The sequence below is a fragment of the Lissotriton helveticus genome, chromosome 7 (genome assembly GCF_964261635.1).
Source record: "Lissotriton helveticus chromosome 7, aLisHel1.1, whole genome shotgun sequence".
In the NCBI taxonomy this organism is placed as follows: Eukaryota; Metazoa; Chordata; class Amphibia; order Caudata; family Salamandridae; genus Lissotriton; species Lissotriton helveticus.
Genome location: NC_136068.1, coordinates 258,330,712 through 258,347,700, shown reverse-complemented (window position 1 = coordinate 258,347,700; position 16,989 = coordinate 258,330,712). Strand labels below are relative to the sequence as shown.

Here is a 16,989-nt window from a genome sequence, read left to right as displayed (position 1 = left end):
CTTACAAGGGACATAGGGAGTCTAACCACCCGGTAAACACAAGCCTATCAGAGACCTTCTAATGGGCCAGGGGCCCTTCTGTTCTCAGATCACTCACCTCTCTCTCCACACCTTGCTCGTTTCCCCCGCCTCTGGGTCCCTTCACCCCAGCCCTCCCTCACCTATTCCATGCGGTCTCCCAGGGCAGGAAACATGGTTCTACCTCGCACTAAATTTATCCAAAAATAAATACATCTGTTCCTTTCGCACCCCACAGCGACAAGCCTCCGTCTGTGCCCCCGACACCCCCTCGCGCCCACAGGCAGCACGTGGCCACATGAAAGGACAGACGTCCGGCTGCAGGCCAGCGGGGTGGCCTTTCATCTCAGGCGAGCCAGAGACGCCCTGTGCGGACAGGTCTCTGGAGCACACCGGGGGCAGCCCGAGGTCACCCCTCCGGCCAGCGCTCCTCCGCCGCCCCATCAGCCCTCCAGCCTCTCCGTCCCTCGTCACCATGTCCCCAGACCAGCCTCTAGCGTCCACGCTTCGTCGTCCCTCTCCCTCCAGCACGTCCACCATCCCCGCCTACAGCTTCTCTCCCCTCCAACCTTTGGCGTCTCTGGCCCTCCAGTTGCTCCACAATCCCCGCCTACAGCTTCTCCCCCTCCAGCCCATCAGACACGAAGACTACAGCCCTCCCCCATTCCCTGAAGAAGCTCGCTCAGCCCGTTCCGATGGAGGTGGGGAAGGCGCGTCAACCGCAGAGACACACAAATACGTAAAACAAACAGGGAGACGACATGAGACACGGGGTACACGTACAAAGGGAAAACATACCGTGGAAAGCTAAACATGTAGAACACGGGGCATGTAGAGAACAGCAACGAGACACGCAAAGACGTAAAACAAACAGGGAGACGACATGAGACAGGGTACACGTACAAAAGGAAAAAAAATTAAAAACAAATTGCTGCTTACCTGATCGCAAATAGAAACAACTTCCTGGCAACTTAAATCTCGCAGCCCACTCCGGCAAAAGACACTTTGAAAATGTCCAAAACATGACGGGCCAAAAAAAAAAAAATTCGCCCACTGCCGCAATGACGTGCTAAAAGGGGCAGGATGAGAAAAAATCGCCGGAACGCCCACGAATCGCCTCGGACAATGACAGACGCCTCTCTCTTCCAATGGCTAGCCTCCATTTATGGAGCTAGCCAATGGAACAGAGAGGCGGTACAAAGCCCCATACTTGTAAACAAAAGTTTTCGCCAGGCGAAACCTAAAAAGCGACCCACATTTGCAAATCAGGCTAATTTATAACTTGTAAACACATGCTGTATGGGTGTTTTGCAAGGTATGGAAGACTGCATGCATTTGTGTTTGCTGCAGGCTATGCTTCTAGCAATATGGGAAATCAACAGTAACAACCGACCCAGCAGACCATAAAATTGGCCCACAGAGTGCAAAAAAAAGTGATCTTTGCACTGACCAGTCAGACCAACCTATTGGGCACTGCCTGATTGTCATATAAGCAAGGCCACTGGAATTATGTGTTTGTGCGGCTGCAGTGATTTTCGCATGATTATAGATTTGCTGCAGTATACCACACAATCAATCATCTGCAGCATAATCTGCAGATTTTAACAAAACAAATTAGTTTCTAACTCAAACAGTTTAAAAGTTACTAAAAATGCAGCAACAAGTGTTGCCATGCAGTGGAAGTCCCTTTGTCCAGCTGGGCTGTTCACCTTTCTGTTGCTTATTGCTATATTTGGATGTTAAACTGGGACTAATTGTGTTCAACCAATGGCCAGACAGTGTTACCAAGTTTAACAAGCCTTGGCAAAGCCAATAGGTCTCCACCCTGGGTGAGCTTTTGGAATTTGCCAATTGGGTGGGGGTGGCTAACAGAGGAAGAGGGGTGGATAACAGGATGATTTTAAAAAGCACTATAAAGCGGCCAGTGCTGGCCACTTCTTAGCACTCTATAGGTACAGATTGCAGAGATGGGAGTGTAAGGACGGAGGAAGAAAGAGAGAACAAGAGAGGGAAATGGGAAATGAGACAGTGGGAAGAAGGGAAAAAGCAGGAGTGAGGAGAAAAGGGGAGAAGGAGAGAAAGAACAAGAGTGCCATAATGTTAGGGGAGAAATGGAGTAAGAGATTGGAAGTATATGAAAGACAGCAAAGTTATAAGGTAAAGAAAACTTTGGAGTGGGGCATGGGAACAAAGCAATTGAAAACACTCTGACAGCTTCATGCAAAGACACAGATACACGGGCAGTGGAAGACATAAGAGACATCAGGAACAGGATGGGGATGGGAGGGGAGAAGAAACAGGGAAAGGTGGGGATATGTTAAATACGTGTTTTTAAAAAGAGCTATGGAGAAGGTAGCAAAGAAGAGCAACAATGATGCCAACCAATGGTACACTATGGGCGGGTCCCAAGCCCATTATTAGACACAAGAGTCTTGCAAGCGAGAGCACGTGCACTAGAGCATGCTTTTGCAGGCTCAACTTAAAAAGGACATAATTACACTCCAACTGTACTGCAAAGCCTACCTGCAAGGTAAATATGAAATGTCAGGAGTATTTGCTAAACGCACCGCCGTTATACATCTGCATACTGCTTTCAGAGTGATGAAAGCCCGTCAACTGCAAAAGCAAGTCAGAGCAGCCTGGCTACTTCAGTCACTCTGGCAAATGAGGTGAGAGAAGCAACATTTTGTATGTGCGAAAACCTGCAACATCTCTTAACAGGCCCATGTAAGGAAGTGGCAGTGGCAGGAAAGGAGCAGAACATTTAGAAATGCTGCTAGTGTGATCAGAGGTGGATACAGAGGGCATGCTGCTGCGAAACGAGCTGTGTTGGTTTACAACAGAATATATTCTGCTTTTGTGGTGTTTCAAACTGCTTACAGAAATATGTGCTCCAAGAAATAAGCGCATATATTCAAATCTGCAGTAACAATTCAGACCTTTTAACGTGCCTACAGGACCAGGAAAAAGTTCCAAAAGGTGAAGTGTGCCATCACGATAATGGAGCTAGTGTGAGGATGAGGCGAGGACAGCAGAATTACTGAGCTCTAAAGAAAAGTTTGCTCTTTGTTCAAAGAAATTATGATCTGAAGAAGTGCATCATGCAGCATAAAGCGGAACCTAGACGCAAGTGGGAATGGGAAGCAAGTGGGAAGCTCGTATTCGCTTGCAGGCAGTGGCGTAGCTAGCACTTTGGTCATCCGCGGTGGTCCCCGTGTATTGCACCCGCTTTGGCAGCATCAAAGTGCGGGGGGGGGGGTACTGGTGAGATTGTTTCCGTTTGCCACCCCTCCGAGGCCGATTGAAGAGAGGGGGGGTTGATTGTCACCCGAAAGGCATGTTTTATTTATTTATTTTATTTTATTTAATGCATTTTTAAATAGTGCGGACTTTACTTAAAGGTGTCAGAGTGCTTCAGAATAGAACGAAGTACATTACATGAGGAGAATATTACAAATTTACACGTTGCAAAAACAAACGAGAAACAAGAACAGGTAAAATAAAATAATAGATGGCAGTCACTCAAAGACACAAAAAACACAATAGGATGAAGATTGTACAGGCATAGATTACCAATTTACAATAATGAAAGAACTTCCTTAAGGGAAATGAAAACGGGTGTATTAGTTCTGGAAGTGTCTTTGGAAGAGAAGAGATTTGAGGTCAGTTTTGAAGGTCCGGGTAGAGGTGGTGGTACGGAGTAGTGGAGGAAGCGAGTTCCAGAATCTCACTGCATTGCCTGAGAAGGATTGAGCCATCGATCTTTCCCTTGTGAAGGTGGGTAGCTCAAGCAGTACATTTTCCGCATTACGAGACGGTCTCGAGCCTTCAGAGATTTTCAGTTTATTCACCAGGTATCGAGGGGAGGATATTTGCAAGGCTTTGTGGCTGATACAGGCAGTCTTGTAGATTGATCTTGCCTCGATGGGTGGGAGTCCATCAAAGAGAAGACAGAATGGGTGTGATGTGGTCCCTTCTTTTTGCCCCAAATATAAAACAAGCAGCTGAATAGAGAACGGATTTAAGAGGGGAGAGGTGGGATTTAGGGAGGCCAGCAAGAAGAGAATTGCAATAGTCCAATCTAGAGAGAACCAGAGATTGGACCAAGGTTTTTAGGTCTTGCTCTGGAAAGAAATGACGAATCCCCCAGAGAAAGCACAATTAGCATTGTGCATTCTTTGCCATGGAATTGATGTGGGAGAATAGATTGAGCCTTTTGTCAAGAATGACACCCAGGGATTTTGCGCTGTCGACAACGATAGGTTTAGTGTTGAGTAAATTCAACTGATCCATCCAAGATTGAACAGGAGTAGGAGAGAGTGAGTTAGAGAGGAGGAGGAATTCAATTTTGGAAGGATTCAGAATGAGTTGATGAGCGAACAATGAGTTTTGGATAGAGTTGAGAGTAGAGTTGAGGACTGAGATATCGTGTGCGGAAGACACCTTAAGGTAGATTTGAGTGTCATCCGCATTGAGATGGTAAAGGATCCCAGATTTACTTAGTAGATTTACCAATGTTTCCAAATAAAGATTGAACAAAGTGGGTGCAAGGATAGAACCTTGAGGGACGCCTTGACCTACCGCCAATGAAGACAAAAGACTGTTTGCTATTTTGATCATTTGAGATCTGTCCGAGAGGAATGAGGCAAACCATTTAAGCACTGTGCCTTCCAAACCCATTCTCTATTGAAGAGTGTTGAGGAGAGTGTTGGGATTAAGTGTCAAAAGACTGCAGAAAGGTCTAGAAGAATCAGAAGACAAGACTCTCCTGAATCGAGTATACGCAGCGCATCGTCTGATTACTTGCAGCAGGGCTGTTTCACTGCTGCAGGTTTGAATGAAAACAGACTGGTAATTGTCAAGAAGATTATTAACCTTAATATGTAGGGAATGTTGTTTCGGTACACATCTTTCTGTGATTTTCGCAAGAAAAGGGAGGTTAGTGATGGGGCGGAAGTTGTTGTGGTCGTTCACATCAGCGGAGGGTTTTTTAAGAAATGGGGTAACCTGTCCTGTTTTAAGGGCAACAGGAAGGGTGCCTTGGCCGAGGAAGAGGTTAAACAGGCTGGTCCAATAGGAAAGAGTATGGGTGTAGAAATCAATGTCAATGTCACTAGGGATGGGGCCAAAAGAATGGTTAGAGGGCTTTGTTTCGAGGATGCATTTGAGGAGGGCATCTTCAGAGGTGTCGTCAAAGTTCTGCCAAATGACTAAGGATTTGTGGTCCTCTGGGGGGGTAGGATGAATGACCTGATCCACCAGTGATTTCACTTTTTCATAAAAAAATATAGCAAATTCTGCAAGCTTTCTTTGGAGAATCTTCAGGCTTGAAGGTTGGGGTAGAGCAGCTAGGACTTTTGATGAGGTCAAATAGTTTTTTGGGTCTGTTTTTGGCTGAGTCGAGGAGGGTTTTGAAGTGTGAAGCTCTTTCATGGAAGATGTGTTTGTGGTAAATTGATCTTGCTGAACGTAAACTAGAAAGATTAGTGGTGGATGGAGATTGTCTCCATTGTTTCTTCACAAAGAGTGTCAAGGTCAATGTTTTTGGTGTTAAAGAACCAGGTAGTAGTCCTTTTAAGTTGTCCAAGAGTTATAGAGTGTGATAGGTGAAGAGAGAAGGGGATGAGGAAGTGGTCAGACCAGTCTGCATGAATAGGGATAACAATAGTAAGCATGTCTGCTTTAGATATAACAAGGTCCAGAATTGAGCCCTTAGAGTGTGTCATTTCAGTACAGTGTTGGATAAGATCATTTGCTGAGAGAAAGGTGGCAAGCCTATTGGCAGCAGTCTTCCAAAGAGCAACAGTGAAGATTGAAGTCTCCCAGAAAGATCTGTCTGTCACTTTGAGAGTATTGGTCGCTGATGAAGTTGGTGAGTTCCTCCAAAAAAGAGCATTCACCAGGCGGGTGATAAATGGCATGAAATCTGAAAGGTGAGCAGTGTTGCAATTGAAGCTCCAGAGACGGGCATTTGAATGTACGGAAGGAGCTATTAGGAAAAGCCTTAAGTTGAAGGGAGTTTCTGGAGATGATTGCAACACCTCCCCCAGCTTTGTGTGTTCTGTCATTTCTAAGGATAGAATAGTCAGTCTGCAACAGAAGATCAAACATAGTATGAGAGGTGTCGTTGAACCAGGTCTCAGTGAGGAAGAGCATGTCAAGATTGTGGAGAATGATGGTATCAGAAATTTCCAGTTTGTATTTAATTTCAGATCTGCAGTTGTGGAGAAAACAGCACAACTCTGATGAGACTGTTTTGGTTACAGGGGCGATTGGGCTTATTGGGGTGATAGGAATAATGTTCTTGTAAGAGGCTACCAGGGTAGAATAAGGCTGAAGATTAGTTCTGACAGAAGAGATGGTCGGAATAGTGTACAGAGTAGACTTACTTCGAGAGGAAAGTGGAAGGGGGGTGGCGTTAGAAGTCTTGTAACTAGCCAATAAGTTAGCGATGTCTGCAGAGGACAGATTGTGATTGGCTGTTTGGGGGCGTGGGAGCAAGGTACTCCTCAGGAGTTTGGGGAAGTGAGTATTTGCCAAGGGAATTTGGGTGTTTGTAAAGTTGGATATCTTAGTGTTTAAGAGTGAGATGGAAGCTTCAAGCTGTGAAATAGAGGAGATGAGAAATCCTGATTTATTTTCCAGCGAGAGTAGGGCTGAGCACGGAAAGTTAGGTGGCTCGATGGATACAGGAGGGAGTGCAATTGGCGCGGGAGGGCAGGGAGAGGTGGGGGTGCGGGGTGTATTGGGGTACAGGAGCAAAAGGTGGGGATAGATGGTGATTGAAAGAGGTTGTTGGTGCATCTGAGGTGGAAAGACAGTTATCATTGCTGATGTTGAACAGAGGAGAAGAATTGAGATCATATTTAGGAGGAGACAGGTGAGGAATGAGGAGGGAGGGCGGAATGCGGGAAGGGGAATGAGGTGAGTCGTAGAATTAGAATGGCAGGAGGTTTGGGAAGAAGAGAGGAGAAGGGTCTGAAAAGGTCCCGTCAATCAATCAATCAGGCGTTTGTAGAGCGCGCTACTCACCCGTGAGGGTCTCAAGGTGCTGGGGGAGGGGGGTGTGGGTTCCGGTCCATCGGGGGGTGGGGGGATTCACCGTAGAGCCAGGTTTTGAGGTGGTTTGTGAAGATGGGAAGAGAAGTAGTCTGTCCAAGGTGGAGCAGAAGAGCTTTCCAGGCTTTGGCAGCGAGGAAGGAGAAGAAGCGGCCTCCTTCTCAGGTTTTTCTGGTGTGTCGGACTACGGCGTAGGAGAGCTGGGCTGATCGCAGGGTCCTTTTGGGTGCGTGGAAATTTAGTCCGCTGTTCAGGTATGCTGGTCCGGTGTCGTGGGGGTCTTTGTGTGCGTGGGTGAGCATCTTGAAGGTGACTCTTGCCTCGATGGGGAGCCAGTGTAGTGTGTGCAGGTACTGGGAGATGTGGCAGTGCCTTGGCAGATTGAGGATCAATCTTGCCGTGGCGTTATGGATAATTTGTAGTTTACGGGTGAGGTTTTTGTTGATTCCAACGCAGAGTGCGTTGCCGTAGTCAGGTCTGCTGGTGATCAGGGCGTGAGTGACAGTTTTTCTGTGTTCGAGGGGGATCCATTTTAAGGTCTTACGTAGGAGACGGAGGGTGTGGAAGCAGGTGGACGAGATGGCGTTGATCTGGCGGTCCAGTAAGCTAGGAGAGGTGAATGTGAAGGGACAGGCACCAGGCAGAGGGGGGGGATTTGGCTAGAGGGTAAAGAATATGAAGAAAGAATATGGTTCTGCTAGGTCAGAGGGAGGGAAAAAGAGGGGATTATCAAGGGGGATAAAGGGTTGAGCAGCATTACAGGAGGAATGGGAGGATAAAAAGAAATGCAGAGGGTTTTGAAGAATTCAGGGTACAAGGAGAGGGGGGAGCGGGTAGGTAAGAAGAGAAGAGGAGAAAAGAGAGAAAGGTAACTGGGAGATCAGGTTGTAGGAAAGGTGGACTAAACAAGGGGGTGGTGGGCAGGGTTAGGAGGGAGGAGGTAACATTGGAATACCAGGAAGGTGCAGAGTGGAAAAGGAGAGTGTTAGCTAGAGGTATGGCAGGCGTGTTGAGGGGAAGTTCACAATGGTAGGGGGGAGGAATGGGAGAGGCGAGAGCAGGCGAATGGGGGCAGAGGGTCGGCCTGTGCCTCCCGGGAGAGCGGCCTATTGGAGTATAGAGGGGTCATGGGAGGAAATAGGGAGGAAAGGGGTGGAGCCAGATGAAGAATCAAGGGAGCTCATAGTCGAAGGGGTGGAGTGTAGGGAAGGGAAAAGGTGGACAAAGAGAGAGAGACAGGGGTCTTTAGCTTGGATCAAGACAGTACCATTGTTATATAGTGAAATAGTGGGTGAGCCATTGAAAAACGTAGAGGGGTGAATTATTAGCTGTTGCCCATGTGGGAGAGATGAGAAGGAGGTGACGTTGAAGGAGTTATAGAAGCTGGTGGACCAGGAAGGGATGTCGTGAGTGAAAAAAATGAAATCATTTTTGAGCCTCCCATAACGACCATTATGGGAATGGTCAACAAAGGGAATCAGGAAATTGTTCAATGGTGTTATGCTTGAACTGTTTTGCTGAAGCTTTAGACAGATTAGGGAGATAAATGGTTTTGAAGCAGTTACCTCCTGACTTAACTTGAGTGGTGGCCATGTTATGGAAATGAGGAGGCGGATTGTAAGTGCGCCATGTAATTCATGCCGTCCGGGGCGGAACACCCCCTCCCACTCACCCTTGCTATGCCAATGTTTGCAGGCTTCATTGGGGGTATTTGATCAGGAAATGCGTCAGTGGAAGAAAGCTGCAACTGTCCTACAAGCCCATCATAGGATGTTTCGGCAAAGACAGCTCTACCTCAGACTCCGCAGTGCAGAAATTGGGAACCAGAGTCTTTTTCACGGCATATCATGCACAGTTTTACCAGAGGCGGTAGTTCTTGAGAATCAAAGCATCTGTAATCGGCATACAAGCAGCATATTGAGGATGGAAAGTCCTTCATCTGCAACTCAGTCCAGAATTGAAAATTCTGTTTTTAGAGCTTACTGTGTCCAGAAAAATAGTCTCTTAAATTTGACAGCATGCCTTACAATTCAGAATTTTACTAGGGCCTACCTCATTTCTAAAAAAACAACGACTGCCTTTCTTAAAGGTGAGGAAGGCTGCAGTGTGCCTACAAGCAGCTTACTGTGGCTAGGTTGCCGTAGCAAATCCATGAGCAACATGCTTCTCCTGAAGTCCTCCAGCCCTCCTGCAGGGAGGTTGTGGCTCATAAACAGTTCGCTTGCACTTAAGAAAGACGCATGCATTTTCCCATGTTAAACCAACATGCCAGAAGCTACTGCTTACACTAATGCTGAGTAGGCGAGAGGATATGGCGTAACAGACAGAGTTGCCGATGTTGGAACTGGGGAACTGGGTTCAGTCTCGGCGTCGCCTCAACATCCTGTCATTCTGTAAAGATCACTTAATTGACACGTGCCAATAAAACAAAACAAAAATGCATGTTCGTTGTGCGCTGTAACTGCTGTTCATGTAAAGCACTCCAATACGGATGTATGACGTTACAACGCATACTTTTACCACGCATACCTTTACAACGCAGTTTTTACATCGCATACCATTACAACGCATAGCGCTTTTGGGTGTTGGATAGAGAATAGTTTAATTTACTATTCCAACTCCAGTCCCCGTGGACACTAGGGAAGGTTATTGGATAGTAAATTAACCTATTCCCTATCCTAGAGTGCCCACCAGAGCAATACGTTGTAATAGTTTGCATTGTAAAAGTTGCGTTGTAATGGTAGTTCGTTGTAAAAGTTTCGTTGTAAAGGTTGTATACCCTCCAATACCTTCAGGTCCAGTTCGCGCTATATCAATTTGGAAGAAAAAAAAGGATAGGCGCAGGGTTTAACACAGACATTACTAGTAAAGTTTGCAAAAGTAAAGCATTGCATCATCAGCCCTTTCAACGGCATGTGACATCACAAGACATGATACAGAGTTTACTTTCAGGAGAAAACTTGTAAAGATTTCATTGAATAGAATAACTTTTGATATTTTCCCAAAGTCCTGGAGCAGTGATTAACCTTGTCATTCGCACTTAAACAGCAAATATTTTAAAAGTATTTTATTATCACTGAAATCATTAGCAGAGTAACATAAGGAGCTGCAGGCCAAGTTGCTTCAGGTATACAAAGGTGCCTTCCCAGAGTTGTGTAAGATGAATGGTGTTAGGAAACATGTGCAACCCTGGTGAACAAACAAATAAACAAAAGTTCAGTCAACTTTGAGGAATGCACAGAGCTGCAAAAACAGTATCCAGGATGTGGTGAGAAGAAAGAGGGGGAGGGAGGGATGATAACTTGAAGAAAAAAACAGTCATAGCGCATTAATGGTACCTAAATTACTGCGCCAGCAGCAGACGAGGAAGTGGTGTAAGGGTCAGACCTGTCGACTTTGTAGCTCGAGAACCAGGTTTGAGTTTCGGGTAGACTCAACTTCCTGTGATTCTGGGCAAATGAACTAATATCTTCTGCCTAATAAAACAAGCATTTACAATGCAACGGTTTCGCCTTTGCAAAAGTTAGAGCTATTGGCATTGTAAATGACAACATTTTTATTTATGTGTTGGTTTTGAAAACAGATAAATAAATGGCATTGTCATTTACAATGGCAATAGCTTAATCTCTCGCAAATGCCACACACACACCCACAGAGAGCCCCCCCACACAAAGCCCCACACACACACACACAGAGCCTCCCCACACACACCTACACAGAGCCCCCCACACATACCCACACAGAGCCCCCCCACACACCCACACAGAGACCCCACACACCCACACAGAGCCCCCCCACACACTGCGAGCCACCATATTATAGTAGCAGTTCATTACATACTGAGCGCGTGCATTTTATGATAATGCTTACCCTAACATAATTCTTTCCCTGGTTTAAGGGTGGTATTCCTGGTATATTGTTGGTAGCCATGGCATGACAATACCAAGGAACAAATATAAATACTTTATCTAATAACATTAAAGCTCAAGCAGTCGCAGAGAAAAGAGGAATCATTGCAAGCGAATATACAAAAAACGACGTATTAGTTAAGATGAATAACGAAACCACTCCAAAACACAGTCCAGGTACATGTTGTCAATGGCAAGGCAAAACCTAATTCGTTTCTAAAGGCTCGGGTGTATAAGACCAAACATCGAGGACAGGGCGGGAGCACCGCTGGCAACATGTACTCAGCAACAGTAAGAAGAGACGCTCTGAGATCTAAATGGGCATCTTTACTTTTGACCCAGCCAACATCGAGCATTGAAGAGACAGTCAAACAGAAAACGGTGGCAGAAGAAACTAAACTTGAGATCACAGCAGATGGAGAAACAACAGATCGAATATGATCCATTCCCTTTACTCGCAAACATTTGAACGTCTCACCGCACACACGTACAGGTTAAAAGAGACAAATCTACAGACTGCACATCACAAACTCTATGCGGACTGGGAGTGACATAAGAGCGCACAGGAGAGAACTAAATACAGTTAAAATGGAAAACGTATGTGGATATGCAAGGCTTCCAGAAGACACAATGCAGTAGGTTCTCCTTATCCTGAAGTCCCAGGCCCGCCCCTAACTCACCTGAGAGTCCCTAAATTCCACCACCACATTCTCACTGCTCCAGCGTGCCGCCATCTTTAATCCGGCAACACGTGATGTCACAGAATAACAAGCCCGCAGCGCACGACGGGAAGTGTAGTTCATTTGGAGTAGAAGGAGACGGAAATGCGAGGTCGCAGTAGAAATGCTAGCAGGCGGGGTTGCTGAGATGACAGGATGTAGGGAACTATTGAGGGTGTGGGTCGAAAGACAAGTAGGCGATATATGCTGATTAAGGGAAGGATGTAGCTTGCAAGCTTCATATGTCGCCTGTAGGGTTGCCACCTGGCCGGTTTGTTTAATGCCCCTTCTGGTACAAAAATAAGCAAAATCACCCAAAGCCGGTATTTTTACCCTTAATCTGTGCGTAATTCAAACAGCAAATGTAATTAGAACAACCTTTTAGATGAGCACCAGAGCTGCGTTCACGGTTCCTGGTAATTAAAGTAAACAAAGGCAACAACGTCATGTTACGATTTTGTTTATGTACAATTTAATATCATGTTCGGGCTATTGCAGGGTCTTAAAACACAAACAGATGGTCGGTCACGGACAGCGGGAGGGGGGGCGGAGCACGGACAGCGGGAGGGGGGGGGGGCGGCGGGAACGGCCAGCACTCACCTGGACCTGGACTTCCTCCGGCGGCGGTCGGCCGTGGAATGGCCAAAACAAACATGGACGACAAAAAAAATAAACCCCGCCCACGGCCGCATGACGTTGTCAAAGGGGCAGGATAAGTAAAAATGGCCGGAACGCCCCCGAATCTGCTCCGCAATTGACGGACAGATCTCTGTTCCAATGGCTAGCCTCCATTTATGGAGCTAGACAATGGAACAGAGGGGCGGGACATGAGTACACATCTCCAGACACTTTCGCCTTGCGCAGAAAGTCTGCTGCGCAGCCTTTCGGCGAGGCGAAACCTAAAAATGAATGTGCCCATGTGTAACATTACTTGTGCTTATGTAAAGCGTTACTGCTTTTAATTGAAACGTGACTATTTTACCTGCACATTGCACACTCGATCCTCCACAGCCGCGAAGGTCTTCCTCAAACATCCCGGTCTGTCACTGCAAGTGCCGGTTGAACGGAGGGTGTAGACGGGGACAGACGCACTCACTTCCTGGCTGGGGGCACTTCCGGCGCTTCGGGCGCACAGCGGTCTAGTCGACCGCAGCTAATCGGCTTACATAAGGCTTGGCTGGAACAGATGCGGATCTGATCTAAGAGACCACGCAGTTCTACCAAGAAGTAAGGCTGCTCGGAACCTCCACTAAAAACGGTTGATTGTCATTACTATTTATAATACGCTACTGCTTTTAATTGAAACGTGACTATTTTACCTAAACATTGCACACTTGATCCTCCACAGCCGCGAAGCTCTGCCTCAAACACCCCAGTCCGGCACGGCAAGTGCCGGTTGAACGGAGGGTGTAGACGGGGACAGACGCACTCTCTTCCTGACTGGGGGCACTTCCGGCGCTTCGGACGAACAGCAGTCTAATCGACCGCTGCTAATCGACTCACATAAGGCAATGTCAGGACGGACGCGCAGCGGACGCACGCAGCGGGCGCGCTGCTGGTGCGCCGAAGGTGCGCCAAAGGCAAGCCCGTCGACGACCGTCCGCGCCTGGACCGGACCCAGGGCCACAACCCCTACACATTCCAATTGGGGGTGGGGTCGCACACTACTCACACACCAGCGGGATCGCCCCTAAGAACTGTGGTAAGTGTAGTTCGTGTTCCACGATGCATCTTCTTTCTATTCTCTGCTATCTTCGCTATTTTCGCCATCCCTGGACACGTGTTTCGGGGTATTTACCCCTCATCAGCAGGGATTAGGCCGTGTTCTGGGGTTGCCGGTGGCTGCCAAATATTGCCAGGTTTAGTACCACTCAGGCGCGCAGGTGCGGGGTCCCAGGCTCGTCAGCCAACTGCTCGAGGGAGCTTTAACATTACAATTGGGGGTGGGTATGCACACTACTCACACACCAGCGGGATCGCCCCTAAGAACTGGGGTAAGTGTAGTTCGTGTTCCGCGATGCATCTTCTTTCGATTCTCTGCTATCTTCGCTATCTTCGCCATCCCTGGACACGTGTTTCGGGGTATTTACCCCTACACATTCCACAATAGGTCCAAAGAGGATCAACTTTTCCAGACTTGAGCTTCTTGCTTTCAGACCTGAACCGTCCTGCCCTCCACTTCCAGCACTGAAAGTAGCCAAATCGTGCCCTACATGCCACTTATCTTTGAATATCACACAGAATGAAATGCTGAATATTCGTTGCACCCAGAACATCAGGCCAGCCACCAAGACCATCAGGGCAGGCCTAATCAATGCACGGTCACTTGTCAAACACAACTCAGAAACAGCAGAACTCATAGAAACCCAAAACCTTGACATGATCCTCATCACCGAGTCGTGGGCAGACAAAGCCTCTGACATCGATCTAGCACTGGCAATTCCAGAAGGTTACTCAATTGTCAGGGCTGACAGGAAGGGGAAGCATGGGGGGAGCCTAGCCATTATCCAGAGAAATGAATTAAGAACCAAGGGCTTAAATCAGGGCAGTAACCCAGATTGCGAGATTCTGCACTTTCAAATAAACATTACCAACAACAACACTTTCAAACGCCTTCTGATTTACAGACCACCTAGGGCTAAAACCCCTTTGCCACAACTGCTGAACCCCTTCTTGGAATCCAATGTGAAAAATGCAGACTTTACGGTTCTGGGTGACTTTAATCTACACCTAGAGAATAGCTGAGATACTAGCGTAACAACGCTGTCAGATGCACTCTCAAACCTCGAAATGGAGCAGATTGTAAAGCAGAACACCCATGAGGCAGGGCACACACTCGATGGGATTTTCACCTCCAACAATAACATTAGGGCACTTAAAATCTTACCGGTACCCTGGTAAGACCACAAGGCAATAATATTTGCAATAGACGTAGAAAAAGATATAGCGATACCTGCGCCATCACATAAACACGCTACATTCTTTAAATGGTCAAAAATTAACTCGCCATTACTCAAAGAACATCTAATAAGGTCTACCCCAGAACTATACAAAGATTGCAATATAGCCACAAACCAAATCTCGAGCTGGATACACTCGGCCATCAAAGTAGCAGCCCCCAAAAAAACAATACGTCAAGGAGGAAAACTCCATCCCAACCTTAGTTCACGAATGCACTAAAGCTACAAAAACAACACTGCAGAAAGTTAGAAAAAAGATGGTAGTCAAATTATGATCAAGGGCTAAAAGTGTACTACAAAACCTTACTGGCCATTTATAAAAAAAAACTAATACTAACAGAGAAAAGCAAATACTTTATGCAAAAAATAGAGGAGGCAAAAAACTCCAGCAAAGAACTCTTCTCCACAGTCAAAAAACTAACTAAAATGGACAGCTCCATTCAAACAGAAATGAGTTCCGATTTCTGCAATAATCTGGGCCAGTTCTTTGTAGATAAAGTCTCTGTAGTATATGAGTCCTTCAAGAGGTCCGTAGATTCTACACAAGTCGCCCAACTCAGAATTGCAGGACGAAATTTCACCTCATACAGGATCACTCATTCCACTTTCAGCCACCTTCCACTGAACAGATCCTCCAGGTGGTTAGGTCGACGAAATCCAGGGGCACAACTGACCCTTGTCTGCCTAAGGTGATGTACCTCTTCCCTGAACTACTGAGTGAGCAACTAGGTCTGCTTTTCTCAGAAATAATTAAATCCGGCTACTTTCCAGAAACATGGAAAACAGCATCAGTGCTGCTGCTACTTAAGAAACCCAGTTTAGACCCACAAGAACCAGGAAATTATAGACCTATTGCAAGAATTCCGTTCGCTGCTAAAGTTCCTGAGAAGCTAGTGAACAGACCGCTGTCTCAATTCCTCGTGGATGCAAATGCGTTAGACTACTCGCAATTTGGCTTCTGAGGAGGGCATGGAACGGAAACAGCACTATTGATGGCTACGGAGGAACTCAGGAGTGTACTGAATGCCGGAGGAAAGGCCGCCTTGATTTTGTTAGATCTCTCTGTGGTCTTTGATACGGTAAACCATGACACTCTCCTCATCCGTCTCGCTGCAGCAGGAGTGCACAAGACGGCTCGGACTCTGTTGGCTTCTTACCTATCTAATAGGACATTCACAGTTGAACTGGGAGAGGCTAAATCTAAATCCTTCAACTCCCCATGCGGACTCGTTAAGTCCCACTCTATTTAATTTGTATGTGGCATCCCTGGCGGCAATAATAAGGAACTGCGGATTCCTTCCGGTCTCCTATGCTGATGACACCCAAATCGTGGTGTCAATTGCAAACAATGTGAAAGAGACAGCAGTCAGGTTCCAAAACTGCATGGAACAGATCAATCAATGGATGCAGGGTAATTGCCTAAAACTAAATAGAGATAAAAGCAAAGTCATGCTGTTGGGTTCAGACATGCAAATCTGGTCCCAGGACTGGTGGCCAGACAGCCTAGGAAACCGCCCGTCCCCAGTAAATAAGGTAAAAAACCTGGGAGTGCTCCTGGACAATAAATTGTCATATAAGGCACAGTCAAACATGCTAACATCATACATTTGGTACATCCTGAAAATGATCAGGAAACTCCTGCCTTTCATTCCCCATGAGTCCTGCAAAACAGTGGTAACAATGCTAGCCTTATCAAGACTGGATTACGGAAATGCGCTATATGCTGGGATCCAGGTCCAGCATCTGGCAAAGCTTCAGCGCCTGCAAAACGCAGCAGCCCGGCTGGTGCTGGACATCCCCAGATACGAGCCAATAGCACACAGATTGAGCTCCATACACTGGCTCCCAATTGGAAAAAGAATAATTTTCAAATCCTTGTGCCTGACCTACAAAGCCCTCCATGGGATGGGTTTGCAGTTCCTGAAAACCCACCTGAAATGGTACGAGCCGACCAGGATCTTGAGATCTAGCCATCTAAAATTGATCCAGGTGCCAAGATATAAGCAGGTCAGGTGAGGGGAGAAGCTTTCTGCTGCACGCAGCAAAGGCATGGAATTTGCTCCCAATAGCAATTAAAAATAGCCCCTCGCTGCTTTCATTTCGGAAAGGGATAAAAACTTGGCTGTTCACTTCTGGTTAGTAACTCTAAATTTCAGCAGCTTCTGGTCTCCTATTTCACCCAGCACCAAGACGTCCATGGGCAATCGTGCGCTCTATAAATCTACAAATCAAATCAAATCAAATAACTTCAGATCGAGTTTGCACTATATAAAATCTGCAAAAAAGAAAAGATGGCCTCAGAGGTTCACTAATCAAACGTAATCA

At 46.6% G+C, this 16,989-nt stretch overlaps 1 long non-coding RNA gene across 1 annotated transcript in view; it reads right to left on the bottom strand.

The window, feature by feature from the left end:
• Window positions 1–10,164: 10,164 nt before the first annotated feature.
• Window positions 10,165–16,989, bottom strand: part of LOC144768407 (uncharacterized) — a 185,899-nt gene continuing 179,074 nt past the window's right edge. Inside the window, exon 4 of the long non-coding RNA XR_013598538.1 lies at window positions 10,165–10,266. This is a non-coding gene — a long non-coding RNA (uncharacterized LOC144768407). The remainder of the gene's footprint in view (window positions 10,267–16,989) is intronic.